At 31.3% G+C, this 17,571-nt stretch overlaps 1 protein-coding gene across 2 annotated transcripts in view; it reads right to left on the reverse strand.

The window, feature by feature from the left end:
* Fbw5 (F-box and WD repeat domain containing 5) overlaps positions 1 to 17,571 on the reverse strand; it is a 101,950-nt gene that overhangs the window by 63,018 nt on the left and 21,361 nt on the right. The gene's annotated exons all lie outside the window — the stretch shown is intronic.

Genomic DNA, 17,571 nt, shown 5'->3' on the forward strand with positions numbered 1-17,571 from the left:
TATAATGTTTTTTATCATTATACAGAATTTTATCATTATACAGATTTTTTTTTATTCTGGGTTTCAAACCTAGTTCCTGGATGAAAAACGATGCAATACCACTTCACAACAGTGGTCAATGGAGTGGTAGCATGTTCTCCGCTAAATAGAAATGAAATTACTATTTAAATACTAAATAACAGAATAACAAACCGATCTCTTAACAATGAAATAAAAATAAAAAGCACATAACATACAAGCATAAAGAAATTAGAAAATTTATTTACTGAAACTAATACACATCATCACTCAGTTTGATTAGAATTTTGAGAAATTTATTATGAATACTTTCTAACTACTGGTTCTTTGGCTTAACGTTCTTTTACTAGCAGTTATACCACAAGTTGCAATGCTACAACATATACCACGTACAACTGTTCAAAGATTTTCACAATTTTAACTAAACTGCTCGATCCTGACAATACATAAATTATTTAGTTTTATTCGCTTTATTCTTTATCTCAAGATTCTATTTTAGATAGGTAGGTCAATTAAAACATCTTAGCAGTTTGTTGACAAAACTCTCAGGATGAGCTCACTGCTAATTTTAACTTAAAAATTAACAGGAATAGTGTTTTTATAATTACTAAAAGTTATGCAGACTGCCTTAATAACATTCAAAGATATTACACTGAAATCAAGCCAAGTCAAGGTTAGCAAGCGTAGGTTAAGTTTGGTTAGATTACATTATTATTATTAACAATATTATCTAGATTATATTATTATTTTCTTATTTCAATATAGCGTTGTTTCAGTGATGCCATCTAAGAACTAACTAATTAATAAAAATAAACCCTATGGAACTCGTACTCTAATGTTTAAAAGCCTTATTTTTATGTGATTGAATTAGTCAGTTTTTCTGTCATACAAATAATTTTCTTTCAGATTCAAAGCTATTCCTCTAATATCTATCTAATATTCTCGTGTTTATCAGATAGTATTTCATGATTAATGGTTTCAAAGACAAATGATATGTACATCTCCAGATTTATTTATATATTGGAAGACTGTCATGTTTATATAGCTAGAGAACTGCTGAAGGTGGCAAACTATGAACTAATTTTTTAAATGTTTCAAATATTATTTGTTACTTTTGTAACTGCAACTTTTGTTCCTAAAATTTTTTAAATTCATACTCCGATTTTGATATGACACTATTCCTTTCTTTAAGAGTGCTTATTCTTACATGCAACAGTTTTTCAAAAAACTTTGAAAGATTTGGTATAAATCATGTAGTTCTAATGATTTGGTGGATATATATCTCCAGATTAATATATTGTAACTAACTCTGTGACTATGAAATGGTTTGGGCAAATTCCTGTTAACAAAGCTCAAATTGAATATGCATACTAATGAATTTCATACACCATTATTTGTTACAAATACTTGGACAATATCAGCATTATACTATAGTGTTGCTACACAACAATGTATAACTCTGCATTCATGTTTGACCAGAGTACAAAATTCTTTCATCCATTTTTCACAAAACACAATACTTGAATGCCTCAATTTAATGTCAACAACATAATTATGAATGTATCTGGTGTATGGTCCCAGTAGAGAAATGGGAAAGTAAGACCACAACACTGTACTAAAAGTACCATCTCTTGACTTCACACAGATTTATCGAACACCTATAGTATTTTTGGAGTAATCTAAGGTAAATTTTATTCCTCTTTTTGTGAAATAAAATCAATTATTTTTCAGCCTGATATTTTACCAAAATGTTAGTTTATCTTTTTTAAAGATTAATTGAGTGAGTGAGTGAGTGCGTGAGTGAGGTATATATATATATATATATATATGTGTGTGTGTGTGTGTGTGTGTGTGTGTGTGTGTGTGTGTGTGTGTGTGTGTGTGTGTGTGTGTGTGAGAGAGAGAGTAAGAGAAAGAGAATGACAACATACTTTATTATAAAACAAACATATCTACTTTCTGAAGGACAATAGATACAACTCTCATCATGTAAACGTTAATACTAATCTGTCCATTTAACTAGTTAATTTTTTAATTATTATTTTCCCAAATTTTTTTTGTCTTCAGTCATTTGATGGTTTGATGCAGCTTTCCAAGTTCCCCTATCTAGTGCCAGTTGTTTAATGCCAGTATACCCCCTACCACCTACACCCCTAACAATTTGTTTTACATATGCCAAACATTGCCTGCCTGCAAATTTTTTTCTCTCTTCCTGTCCGTCCAATATCAAAGCGACTATTCCAGAATGCCTTAAGATGTGGCCTATAAGTCAATCTCTTCTTTTAACTATATTTTTCCAAATGCTTCTTTCTTCATCAATCTGCCACAACACTTCTTTATTTGTCACTTTATCCACCCACCTGATTCTTAACATTCTCCTATAGCACCACATTTCAAAAGCTTCTAATCTTTTCTTCTCAGGTACTCCAATTGTCCAAGTTTCACTTCCATATAAAGCTACACTCCAAACATATACTTTCAAAAATGCTTTCCTGATGTTTTAATTAATTTTTGATGTAAGTAAATTATATTTCTGACTGAAAACTCGTTTCTGTGCTAATCAACATTTTATATCATTCCTGCTTCGTCCATCTTTAGTAATTCTACTTCCTCTGTAATCTTTTCTCTATTTTTATATTCAGTGGTCCATCTACTTTATTTCTACTATATTTCATTACTTTCATTTTGTTCTTGTTTACTTTCATGCGGTAGTTCTTGTGTAGGACTTCATCCGTGCCACTCATTGTTTCTTCTAATGTTTTTTACCCTTAGCTAGAATTACTATATTATCAGCAAATCTTAGCATCTTTATCTTTTCAGTTTGCACTGATACTCCGGATCTAAATTCTACCCTAAATTTTTTAAAATGCTGAACATTTTATCCCAGTCTACATTATCAAATGCCTTTACTAGGTCTATAAATGCCATGTACACTGGTTTGCTTTTCTTTATTCTTCCTTCTACTATTAATCTGAGCGCTAAAATTGCTTCCAGTGTCCCAATACTTTTCCTGAAGCCAAATTGATCTTCTAACACTTCTTCCACTACCCTCTCAATTCTTCTGTACAGAATTCTAGTTGAGATTTTTTATGCATGACTAGTTAAGCTAATTGTTCTGTATTCTTCACATTTATCTGCTCCTGCTTTCTTTAGTATCATGACTATAACACTCTTTTTGAAGTCTGATGGAACTTCCCCTTTTTCATAAATATTACACAGCAGTTTGTATAATCTATCAATCGCTTTCTCACCTGCACTGTTTTCCTGTATGCTCCATCTTTTTTACCAATGTTCATTTCTATTTCCACTTCTGAACACTTTTCTTTAATCCACTCTTCTTTCGCTAGTTTGCACTTCCTGTTTATAGTACTTCTTAATTCTTTTACTTTATTCATCACTAGCATTCTTATATTTTCTACGTTCATCCATCAGCTGCAATATATCGTCTGAAATCCAAGGTTTTCTACCAGTTCTCTTTGTTCTACCTAAGTTCGCTTCTGCTGATTTAAGAATTTCCTTTTTAGCATTCTCCCATTCTTCTTCTACATTTTCTACCTTATCTTTTTTACTCAAGACCTCTTGCGACGTCCTCCTACTAATCTTCTTTACCCCCTCTTCCTCAAGCTTCTCTAAGTTCCACCGATTCATCTGACAACTTTTCTTCAGGTTTTTAAACCCCAATCTACATTTCAATAACACTAAATTATGGTAGCTATCAATGTCTGCTCCAGGTAAGTTTTGCAGTCGACGAGTTGATTTCTAAATTTTTGCTTAACCATGATATAATCTATCTGATACCTTGCAGTATCACCTGGCTTTTTCCATGTGTTATTCTTCTATTAGGGTTTTTGAAGTGGATGTTAGCAATTACTAAATTATACTTTGTGCAAAACTCAATAAATCAGTCCTATCTTTCATTCCTTTTTCCCCAGCCTGTATTCACCAACAATATTTCCTTCCTTGCCTTTTCCTATGCTTGCATTCCAATCTCCAACAATTATTAAATTTTCATCCCCTTTTATGTGTTTAATTGCTTCGTCAATTTCTTTGTATACACACTCTATCTCATCATCATCATCATGGACGCTTGTAGGCAAATAGACGTTAACAATCGTTGTCTGTTTAGGTTTCGATTTTATCCTTATTACAATGACTCTATCGTATGCATTTTGAAATACTGTACTCTATCCCTATCTTCTTGTTCATTATGAAACCTACTCCTGCCTGCCCATTATTTGACACTGAGTTAATTATTCTAAAATCACCTGACCTTTTCCTATTGAACCTCGCTAATTCCTACTTCATCTACATTTAATCTATCCATTTTCCAAAAGCAGCCTAAAGTGACGCAAAATGATATTTCTCAAAAGATGGAGTCATCTTCCAGCAAGAAACTGCATCCTTCAAAAACAATAAGCAAATACAGTGGACAATTTAGAAAATATTAAGGTAATCTTAAGTTTACAATTTTATTTATTTAATTTTGAATGACCTGGTATTGTTAAACATATTAAAAATACCTTTAGTATTACATTAAACTCGCTTTTCAAATTCAAAGATAAACTCACTTTTAATCCAAATTAAAAAAATATTTTTTTGTCGGTAATTATTATCACCAAAAACCAATATAAACTACCGGACTAATACCAATGTAAACCTACCAATTTATATACAATAATTTCTTTTCAAATTTACTAACTCACTATCATTTATATAGATACTATTTCAAGAAATAGTAAGTATTTCAAGAAATAGTAAGTATTTCAAGAAATAGTCGTAAGTTAAAATTTATAGTTTTCACGATCAACTGAATTAAAAAATTCAACAATTTTCTTACTATTTTTCAAGACTTAAAAAAAATTCTACGATTACTAAAGGAATTGTAATTGTAATTTGATAGCTGTATGCTATCAAATCTCTATGAAAGATCCAGATAAAATTTGTCTGTCAAATTGAATTATTTGAAAAATTAAAACTAATTTATCTTCTTCGTACTGCTAAAAGATTGTATTATAATAATCTAACATCTAATTCAAACATTAAATCTAAAACCATGTGGGAAGTTATCAAAAGTGAAAGCAGATATGAAAATTAAGAAAACAGCTTAGACAACCACCAAAGATAGAAAAGAACTCAACTTCTGTTATCTATTCCCCTAATTTAATAATTTCTTTTCCAGTATTTCAAACAACAATAATATTGATCAATTTCAAATAAAGTCATTAACTTTGAACAGTTTAGTTGATGAGTGTATTTTTATTTCCTATTGATACCCAGGAAGCTAAAACTTGTATTTTAAATATAAACAGTAGTTATTCACTAGGTATTTATGACATCTTTGCAAAAATTTTAAAAGAAGTGAGTTGCTTTGTTAACCACCATACAAATTTAATGAATGACATTTTCAGCAACAGAATGCTTCTTAGCACACTTAAGGCTTCTATTGTTATTGTTAATGTTTGGTAACTATGATACCAGAGGAGTTGTTAACAGTGGTTAGTCACATCTTACCAACCATAACACATGTAAAATTTATGTTCTCAGTTCAAGATCTAGAATGCAGAGTCCCTCAGGGAAGTGTTGTTGATCCCTTGCTTTTTTATAATTTATTATTGACCTGCCTCAAAATCTTGAGCCATTCACTGTAACTCTTTTCACAACTGCATTACAACTGCACACAACTGCACATATATCTGAAGATAATTACTTAAATGGAATTAAATATTCTACGATAGACAACTTCTTTTTTTTACAGGGAGTTAATTAGCAGCTTTTACCTAGATAGCAGCTTAAAAAAATATTCATTAGATGGATAGTAACCACTTAACTTTAAATATGGTGTTTGTGTTTCTCAGATAGATATAATATTGCTGATTGCATGGATAGAATTCCTATTTACAGTAACAATAATATTTTTTTTCACCAGAAAGAGAAATTTCTGGGATGTTTCATTAGACGACAAGTTCTCATAGGAAAATCAACAGATTTAATTTGTAGCAAAAGCCTTATTGTTTTCCTCTGAAGCCCCTTAATAAAATACTAAGCTTGTCATCATTATTAGATAATTATTACAACCATATACAACAATCTACTTGTATATATGTAAGTAAAGAAATTAATTTATATTATATAAAAATATACATATATATATTGTGTGTAAAGTATAATGTCATTTGAGGAAAAAATTCAAAACGAACTTTTAAGATATAATAATGGGCTCCCATATCATATGAAAGATGTGAACCTATTTAGAAAATTAAATATTAAATGTGAAAATTAAACTGAATGTGCCTTGTTTATTTATGAATGTGTAATCTTTGCTAAAAATAATGGTCACTTTCTTTAAAAATAACAATATTCATCTTTACCATACTCAATGGACGGTTTTTGCATATCTCAACACAATACAGAGTGATTCAAAAAGGATTTCACAATTTAAAAAAAAAATAAAAAAATCTATTTAGATCATTTACAGATTCAGTTGAGGTCTCATTTCATAGCAAAATATATCAAGTTTTGACTCGCATAGTTCATAAGTACCGAATTCGGTCACCAGTGCTTTTAAAAATGGATACATTTACAGGTGCGGAACATGCTCGCTATATGTTTTGGTTTCACAATTTACACAGTCAACTGCAGTTCAACATCATAGAATGGTAGGGAGCCTCCTAGTAGGCATACAATTTAGCCTTGGCACTAAACTTTTATTGAGATAAATTCTCTTAAATATACAAAATCTCACCAGGTTGCCCGCTCATCCCTGAAGCTGCTGTGGAACTCAGAGGAAGCTTTGCACATAGTCCAAAGAAACTCGACATGCGTCATTTGACACTGACATTCCACAAACAACTGTTTGGCACGTTACACATAAATGATTGTATTTGAAGCAATACCAAATAACCATGGTTCAACACATAACGGACGGTAAAAAGTTGTTTGGCTGCAGTTTTGTGTAGAAGTGATGGACAGAATTTAAACAGTGAATTGGATAGTGATGAGTCAACGTTTTACATCAGCGGTAAGATGAACATCCATAACTGCCAAATATGGGGTAGCGAAAACCATCATGAAACTTAACAGCAAATTTGTGACCTAAGCAAATAAAGACTCTACAGTCCAGTCCATTCTTCTTCGAGGAGGCAACTGTAAATGGTGTCATTTATCTGGACATGCTTTAAAATTTTCTACTTCCTCAGTTAAAAGTTGATGACCAAGATGGACGCCATTACCATCAGCAAGACAAGGCATCACCTCACTACTGCCTAGACGTCAGAGATTTTCTTGATACTTGAGATCCAGGTTGGTGGATTGGTCATGAAGGTCCAACTGCATGGCCAACCTGCTCCCCAGATTTTACTGCTAGAATTTTTCTGGTGGGGTTTCATTAAAGATCAGGTTTATGTACCATCTTTGCCTGATCTTGCAGAGCTAAGACTTCAAATTAATGCCGCAGCAGCAGAGGTAATACCCAACTTACTGGCTATAGTTTGGAATGAAATCAACTTCAGGTGAGATGTACGTTGCATTACAAATAGCAGCCGTATCGATCCAGAATGAATGTTGGATGATAATCTTCATTTCATAATCTATGAAAGAGACCTCAACCAAATCTATAAATTATCTCAATAAATTTTTTTATATGCTTTTAAAGTTGTGAAGTCCTTTTTTGAATCATCCAGTATTTCAGTTTTACAAGAAAGGACCTAATTTTGCTTCCATTGCCATTTTTAATAAATTACCAAATCATTAGTAAAATCTTTCCCCAACTTATTTAAAATACCGTTAAAAATTTTCTTTTACAGAAACAATATTATTTTGTTGATGAATTTTTAAATAATACTAATTAAACAAAAATAACATATTTTATCTGCATCCTGTCTAAAGTTATATAAATATGTGCTCAATATAATTTTCAATAATGGCTTCTGAATAGCAAATTGTTTTTAACAGAATTTTTCATATTTAATGTATTTACCTTAACATTATTTTATGTGTTTGTATTTAAATAATTAATATGGACTTTAAACACACCTATATATTTTTATCCTTATAATTTATTTTCATATTTATAATTTACCTTATATTTTATTTATATTTATAAATAAAATAAAATAAAATAAACTTATCAGTTACTGCTTATTTTTCTTAAAAATTCACATTAGCCCTTTCGCAGTGCCCATTGCTTCAGATTTATTAAAATTTTTTTTAAACATTAAAAAAAGAAGCATGTTACCCCTTTTTAGTCGAATGAGAAAATTTTAACAATAACTAGATTACTAAAAGCAATTTTAACTAATTAACAATAACTCAAGACTGTTAAAATGTTAATTATTTTACAAAGATAGTGTACCAACCTTCTATTTTAATTTCTAATACATCTGATGAAATGGTATGCACTGTGAAGGTGCTAATGTGAATTTTTAAAAACAATAACCAGTAGGCGATCTCTATAATGTATAACTTTCTGATCAGAACAAAGATCTTTTTGATTAAAATTAGTTACAACTAAGTCAAGCGTACCAATTTTATTTAAAGAATTCACCAGTTTCAAAATTTATCTGTCGATAAGTGAAATTAACATTTATTTTTTAAAAATATTCCAGTTTTTCAATTTATTTTTATTTTTAAATCATTTTCTAAATTTAATATCGTAATGTTTATGTGTAATGAGGTGATTACAAGGTGATTTAACAGCATTTGAAAAATTCTTTCTTTTATTTACATATGTTTTCAAATATCCTAAAAAATTCTGTTTAAAAGCTCTATTACTAATAGCAATATATGTTTCTTTACATTCATTACATTTAATTTTATTTATACCAATATTATTCATTTTATCCTGTGATGTAATTTTAGTATGATTCAAGCATTTTGCTAAACCATCTATCAGTTAAAATATATATTATAATTTGCATTCACTATTTTATCTGTCTCTTTATTAATATGCAATATATTTCACAGGTTTGTTTCTTGTTTTTATAATATATACTACATTATTAACAATGTGAATATATATGTAAATTTTATTCATTAAAGTATTATTCTTTCATAAATCTAAAAAAACTTTCTCAGTTAAATACTTAATATATTCTTTTTTTTCAGAAAATGAAATTGTGGGAATTATTCTTTATCTTCTCCATTACACTATTATTAATTAACATATCAACATATGGATTCAGAATCAATAAACAAAGAGCAATAGAAAAGTATATATTAGGAGAAATGAGCAAAAACAGATGTGGTGTTGGTGCCTATTTCAATAAAGTAGAAGGATTATGTATACCACGTCTGATGGTTAAAGCAATAAATAAAAAAAAACTAAAAAAACTAAAAGGTTAACGGTCACAACTGGTGCTATGAAATGTGTGGATGTGATAAAAAATAATACTACAACGTTGACTTTTCTCCTATTGTTTCCAATGAGCAGCTGTTAGACAGCAAATTTGAAGTACTTTCTTAGCAAATATATGCATGTTAAAAAAGTTTAACGTTTATTTTAATAATGATCAGCAGACGATATGAAGAATTTTATAAATTATTGTTTTATATTTATATTAGACTAAATCTTTCATAATTATTTTAATATTATTTTTTCTGAAATTGGTCGATCCAATCTTTTACAATTAATTTACTGAAGAACTTAAAATGTTGATCAATAACTGTTAAAGTACATTAAAAACCAATCTGCTCATACTGAAACGCAATATTTATCATCCATTACTCCACAGAGTAAATCATTTAATGATATATTATCACCTGCACCAGTGATCTGATAAGATTACAATTGTACTTGATCAAAAACATTAATACTTACACTGTGTTAATAATATTAAATATACAAAATTGATTTCTTTAAATTTTGTTAATAATAAATTAATTATATAAAAATTAAATTTGTATTACTCTCATGCATAAAATAAATCATTCCATTAATATGCAACAAAAAGTTCAAAGATTAGGCAATAAATATGTACACAGAGCAGCAAGTATAAGTTAGACCTTCATTAGTCTATATGAAGAGTCATACATACCATTTTGTATATAATAAAATTTGTAGACATGTGTTATTGATCGTTTGTCTATGGTTTTACTCTAGAAGAGCAGATAGAGCAGATACTTCAAATTCTGTGTCAGAATATAAAGACTATGAAGGAAACATTTGAAACAATACAGTGACTACAATCTGGAGACTAAGTACCAACCTTTGTAGCAGAAGAGGATAGACTCTCAAAGATTGAGAAACCAAGGTAGGTCAAGAGTGTGGGCTAGAATACTCATCTTTTCTTTGAAACTTGCAAAATTGCACCGTGAATTTAACCTGAGATCAGACTATTAATGCCTAGTACTACTGTAATTTTCTGAGATGCCTTGAGGACATTTGGTGCAAACCTGAACTGTCTCAGAGGGTGATTGGATGCTCTATCACGATAATTTATTCTGCACAACTTACAAAATGAATGTATTTTTCACCTGTAATAAACACGATCATTATCCCACACCTCCCCTGTAATCGCCCTCTTTCTTTTCCCCACGATCCACCAATTTAACATCAAACAGAAGATCCAGCATGAGAAAGAAAAGATGCTTAAAAAATTTTAAGACAAGACTTCCTTGGAACATTCCAACAAGGTGAAAAATACAGTGGGCTGTATCTCTAAACAAGGACACTATTTCTGAGAAGATGGTAGCAAAATTTAAATAAGGTATTTTTTAACACATCTAGTCCATGAATTTTTTTTATTACACACTATTACAATGGATATCCCCTAGTCTCTACCTTTTTCCAAGGATATATAACATGAGAATCGTGTCAACTGCTAATAATTATCAGAACAGAAATTATAATGGACTTTTACTTGAAGCCTTATAAAAAACAAACTATCCATCCAATATCAAAATAAGTTACAACAAAATTTATATAATTTTAAGTCATGTTTGACGATTTTAAAATTGAACTTTTATTTTTCACTATTTTGAATTTTATGACACAGTTTTATTGATATCTTTTCACTAAACAACTACTGTACCAATCCCATACAAAATTTTGCTACACTTTCCCATTCAAAGTTTTAGACTTGACTTTTGTAGACTTCAGTTGAAACTCAATTTTACAAAAGTTGTTTTATCTCATTATGATTAATTTGGAAATATATATATACATATTTAAAATAAAAATGCTGCAAAAAAAGTAGGTAAATAAAAAAGTAGGTATATATTATTGGCCAAAATTTATATCCAAAATAATCATAGTGAAACAACTTTTGTAAAATTAAATAAATAGACTTTCCGGCATAGAAATTTTGACTGCTGCTTGTACAATTAAATGACTATTATCTTACATATGTTTTAAAGCAATCATTGTTAAACATATTAGGCATATAACTGTAAAAACACAATATTATACTAAATCTATATATATAAAACAAAGTATTCTGATAGACTGGTGAATATTGCACAGTCGGTTCCTCGTTTGAGTGGATTGAAATGTCTTATCCTGAAATTCGTAAAATGCAAAATTTTGTTTTAGGTTATAACACCGTTGAAGTTTTTAAAGTAACCACTTGAATTTTGTCCTGACCCGGACAGATCTCAATGAACCAAGTAATCTTCCACTGCAAGGGTGGAAGGTTGTCCTCCTTCATTAAAACCATGTCACAGACCCACAAGTTAGGTGAAGAAGTTGTCCATTTTTTTCTCTGCTAAAAGGAATTTAACTAATCTCAAGACCATCATGAACAGAAATGTTTAAGAATCTGTTGAATCTGTCGCCAATAATTTAATTTTACAGGAAGTTCAGTTGTAGATGGTTCAGGATTCAGGAGGAAAATCAGTTGAGTCATTTGATATTGGAACTAACAGATGGAAATTAATCTGTGCCTCTATCTGTGTTAGAAATTGAATGTATGTTAAGAAAGATTTTCCTACAATTATTTTAATGTGAGTTTTGAAAAGTTTAACTGATGACTCCCACAAAGGGAGTGCTTGTTATTTTTATCCACTGATTTTCCTCACTTGAAATTGTTAAACACTTGTGGAAGCAACTCCCTTTGCACAATTTTGATTAAAACTTGCTCTGCTGATTGAAATCCACATGCTGATAATGGATCCACTTTTGCAAGTTTCCATGATCAAGAATTATGAATGAATTGCAAGCAGTGACTGATAACATATTGAACTCTTGTGAAGCTAGAGAATCAATACAAGGCTCACTGACAACAAAACTATCAAAGACAGTGTGATAACACTTTGGTTTAACTTCGAAATCTGACAACTAATTGTATCTTGGCCCTTTCCAACACAAATCAGCATTTACAATATTAGATGGCCATTAATCCGCTGGAGAGCTAATCAGCTAGTTGGATTATCTTGACTTATACGTGCTTCCACAAGTTGACATGTATATTAGTATACAATCTGTATTTTCAAGACTCGATTGGCAATAAAGGTCGTTCAGTGGGACGAAGGAGCTCTGATCCATGCTAAAGCAATAGTAGAATCAGAGTAATATGAAACAGAATCAACCTGTAGGTGCATTGTAGTTTTGCATAGTTGTGAAAGCAACAAAGTTACACACAATTCAAGCCTGGAGACTTTCATGAGTGGTGTGACCAGATTAATTATAATGTTTCCCTAAACATCAACAAATTTAAGATAAATGCAGGCACCATATGCAGGCTCTGACTCTGAATAGAGGCGTGTATAAATCAAAGTACTTAAATTTTTGCTCTCAGAAAACAAAATCTGATAATAGATGCATAAATTCCTAATAACGATTTCACTGGCAAAGCAATTCATCCAGTAAAATCCAATAAAATTGATCCAATAAAATCTAAAAGAGCTTTTCCATAATTAATTTAGCTATTAAAATTACTGAGCCTATAAGGCCAAGAAGACCAAAAATTCTCCCTATTACTGATAAATTGGTGCATTTGGATGTTTTGACAGTAATGGTCTGTTTACTGAAGGAGAACTGAAATGCATTTAGTGCTGGATTCCAGATAATAAGGCCAAGTGTCTTGATCATGTCTTGGTCAATCTCAAAATAATCATTCCCAACATCTTGGGGGGGAAATGTCAGAAAAATGTCTAGATGATTTGCACTCCCATCTTCTGAAGTAAAACCCACCTTACTGAACCAAGTCACTTAAAATCATGTCAGAACTGTTTTGCTTCTTGTATTGTTTTGCAACCTCAGCCACAGCAAGGAAAGAATGTTTCTCATCTAATGCCAACTGTTTCAATGATCTTATCGCTAAGAATCGAGCACAAGCAGTGACAACTTAAATGTTTTGACAGGATCTTCTCGTCATTCTCTCCACAATATCTACTGAAAATTCTGCTGTGTTGGATGTATATTTATCTGGCTGTACATTATTTCTACATCGGCTGACTTAATGTAGAGATGAGTTCTGAATCTTCTGATAATGTGTGATAGAATTGATGAACCTCTCCTGTTAAAGCCCATCAGGGCTAAGAATGGGGGGGGGGGGGTAGTGTAGATACCAGAAGCGTCACAAGGCAGGTGTCTTCCCCTACAGGGTTGGGATGAACCTATTCACTGACAATCGGTGAAACATCACAATTCATTTTCAATGATGCATCAAACATTATTCTTAGTTCAATAATCAAATCAAATTTTCCCTTTAGGGAGCATGATGAAGGATGAAGGAGACTTTTCAGTTGAACAATCTTCTACGTCTCAAAATTTCTGCACATTTTTGTTTAAATTGTATAATGTAGGTAGATGGTATAGAGTAGCTAAGTGTATATTGTATTAGCAGTAACTTTGCCAGAAATATCCAACCAAGCACTGTATTCTGCAAAGTTAGAGCTGAACAAAGAATTTAAATCTGCCATCAAACACAAATCAAAAAATAACTTCATACTGATGAGTAAATCGATCTCATTTGATTTATTGAAACAAGGATCAGCTAATAATTAGATGGTATCTCAATGTTAGATTCACTAATCAACAATGTAGGTAATTTTTGGTGATTGATTCAAGCACAACAAAGTCCATAGAAGAGGAAAATGAGTTAAATCTCATTTTGTTCAACACTCTGAACACTAATAGAAGATCTTGTTGTAGACTTTCCAATTCCATTCACTTCCACTGGAATTCTAGAAGACTGTAGGCATAATTTCCTAACTGTCAAGAAATTGGATTGTAAGGTTGAATCTAACAAGATGAGACACAGATGAGGTACTCCTCTATTACTGAGAATAGATACCACAGCTGTGGATAGCAAAACAGATGCACCTTGATATGAAGTCACGACTGATTGTCTCGGACAATTATGTTCAACACTAGAATTAGATGGAATGGGTTCGAAGACAATACATTACTCGGTGTTCTCTAATCCAGTGCCGTATTACGCGATAATATGGCATTTACCATAGAACTTACATGACCCTGCACCACAATTTTTAGTTTTACGATCTCTAGAAGAAAGGCAATTAAAACATAGTCCCTGTTTCTGCACTTTCTTATCTCTATCATAAACAGTAAGTAATTTGAGTGGATGATAGCTACCACATAATGAACATTTTTTATCAGACAAAATCTCCTCCTTGAGGTAGTTTTGATTGCTCAGTTTGTAATGATCCCAGCAATGGCCTAGTTCAAAAGTCTCTAAAATTTGATATCTTTTCTGAAAAAACCTAATACAGTTAGATAAAACAGGCACATTGTTAGGTTCTATCTCTGATCGGTATTTATAAATGATTAAGGTGTCCTAGTAGTCAGTTGATCTAATGCAGGAAGGGCACATAAATATTTTTGATCATCAATTAACTTACTCAAATGAGATTCTTTATCTGATTAAAGCAGGTTAAAAATGGCTGTAACATTTTTGTCGATTAAGTATCTCTTATTCCAAAATTTCTCTAATAAGAGGTCCTAACCGATTTTATAATTTCAGTTGATGTTCCTGAGAAAATATTAGTGCCAATGTTTTTCAAAGAAAATTTCGAATAATATGAAAATTTGGAGTCACGAATAAGAGATTTGAAACCGTCATAAAATAATGACCCATCATCGTATTCCCCCGAAAAGTTAGGAAGTTTGATTGAAGGTAACATAAGTGGAGCCCAACCTGACTGATTAGTCATGTTAAATCTGGTTCTTCATTACAACTTTGGTAAGGCTTTCAATTTTAATTTGAAGTCAGCATCTGCTTTCAAAATCTTCCCGATCCAAGTCATTGTTCCAAGTTTAAAAAAAAAATACCTACAAAAAGCCCAACATCCAAAATCTGACACAATACCTTTTCTTATATAACATACTATGTAACTAACTATTACAACTAAACAGCCAGGAATGTAAAACTATTTAAAAATATACATGAAATGTTTATATCCAATACTGAACATGATATGAATTTTTTTAAACAGGATTTAATTTCTACTATTATCTAAACTTTAAGAAAAATTAAACAAGAAATTAATAATGAAACCTCATATTTAATATATTAAAGTTCAATTAAGGTTGAAAACCGATCACATACTGTACAAGGTCTGCTCAGAAAATAACCCAACTTTATTTTTATAATCTTTATTATTAATTTTGTCCCCCTTCAAAGTACTCCCCTCTTCCATTCACATACTTTTCCCATCAGTGTTTCCACTTCATGAAGCAGTCCTGGATAGCTTCATTTGAAATGGCCTTTAAGGTCTGACGAATTTGCTTTAATGTCATCAATAGTCTCAAAACGGTGTCCTTTAGTCACCGATTTTAACTTCAGAAATAAGAAAACACAAGGAGCAAGGTCTGACGAGCAGGAAGGGTGAGGGAGGGCAGTCATCTGATTTTTGGCACAAAACTAACAAATTGACAAAGCTTAGTGTGCAAGTGCATCGTTATGGTGACAGAACCACAAATTGTTTCGCTACAACTCTGGTCTCTTTTTGCAGATTTTTTTCAGCTAACCATTGTAAAATGCCTTGCTAGTACGCACAGTTCACTGTTTTACCTTGAGGCAAGAATTCAAAATCCACAATTCCATTAAAATCAGAAAAACAGAGAGTATCACTTTGACATTGGATCGAGAATGATGTGCTTACTTGAGGCGTGGAGATCCTTTGCCGATCCATTGTGATAACTGAACTTTTTTCTCAATGCTTATTCAATTTTTCAATCAAAATGTCATGGCATGATCCAACCAAGATGCTAACCTCTTCTTCAAATTCTCTGACAGTCAATCAGCGTTTGCACACCACATTTTTCTGAACATGGGTGTCATTAGTTGAATCAACCTTCCCGGTCAAGGGTCATCTTCAATTGACTGACAACAACATTTAAATCGTGAAAAGCATTTGTAACATTGTGTACGATCCAGAACATCATCTCCATAAGCTTGTTTCAAAAGTTGAAATGTTTCTGTGAATGTTTTCCTCAGTTTCATGCAAAAATTTATGTTGCATCATTGCTCCCAAAAATTGCACATTACAAAAATTATTACTAACATTTAAACACGTTGCACTCAAATAACAATAACACAAAAACTTAATGAGATGTCAACAATCCATGTGGTTACAGCGGAGGTTATGTAGAAAACAATGCTGTCAACCGCACATCACTAAATATCTTCCTTGGCGTGTAATTAAAAATGTTTGATTATTTTCTGAACAAACCTTATATTCTAAATTAATACTATTTTTTTTTCTTAAAATTGAGGAGACAAACAATTTTCCAGGAAAAAATAAACTACACCGCAACAGTGTGATGGAGATAAAAACACAAGTTAATTGCAAATTCCAGAAATTTAATTATCTTGGGCAGATTATTTGTTGTCTATGCGATTAAACAACAGAATAAATGACAAATGTAACAGGTTTGTGGAGTTTAGTGAAATTAGATGTCTATTCAGCATCTCATACGATCTCAAGATACTAATGATTTATTATATTCATATTCCAGAGTGAAATGCAACGACTTATAATTTACTGATGAGTAAAAAACATGAGGAGGTTGTACAATGAATTTCATAGGTAAATTTTATTTATTGCATACATTGAGGTAAAATACACACTATTCCTTAATATAGTCTCCTGTCAATGCAATCCACTGTTCCAGTGGTCAGGTAGGTTCTTCATTCCAGAACATCCTGACCCCATAGGGGAAGAAGACACCCTCCACTGAACAGTTTCAGTCGCCACACCACCCCCTTCGAGGTCATCTTCAATATCTCGGCGAAGACATTTTTCAGTCAAGCCTCAGATAGGATACCACCAATGTGAACGCCACAAGTGATGTTCCCATCGGCGTCCTACTAACTAACATAAACTCCAAACAAAACACATCTAGCCAAGTCTCAAACAAGACTGAATGACTTTCTAAGAACAAAGAAACTAAACTCAACCTACCTGAAACGTAAAAATGAGTTTGACACACAACAATCAATAACACCCAACACATAAAATTAAAAAAAAAAAACTAACAAAACATCACAAACATAAATAATGTAACATAAAACATAATTAACAAAAAAGCAAACAAATCTATAATCAAACAGAAACAAGAACAGCAACAATTTAACAAATCATAAAAAAAAA

Source organism: Lycorma delicatula, chromosome 2 (genome assembly GCF_047948215.1).
Source record: "Lycorma delicatula isolate Av1 chromosome 2, ASM4794821v1, whole genome shotgun sequence".
NCBI lineage: Eukaryota > Metazoa > Arthropoda > Insecta > Hemiptera > Fulgoridae > Lycorma > Lycorma delicatula.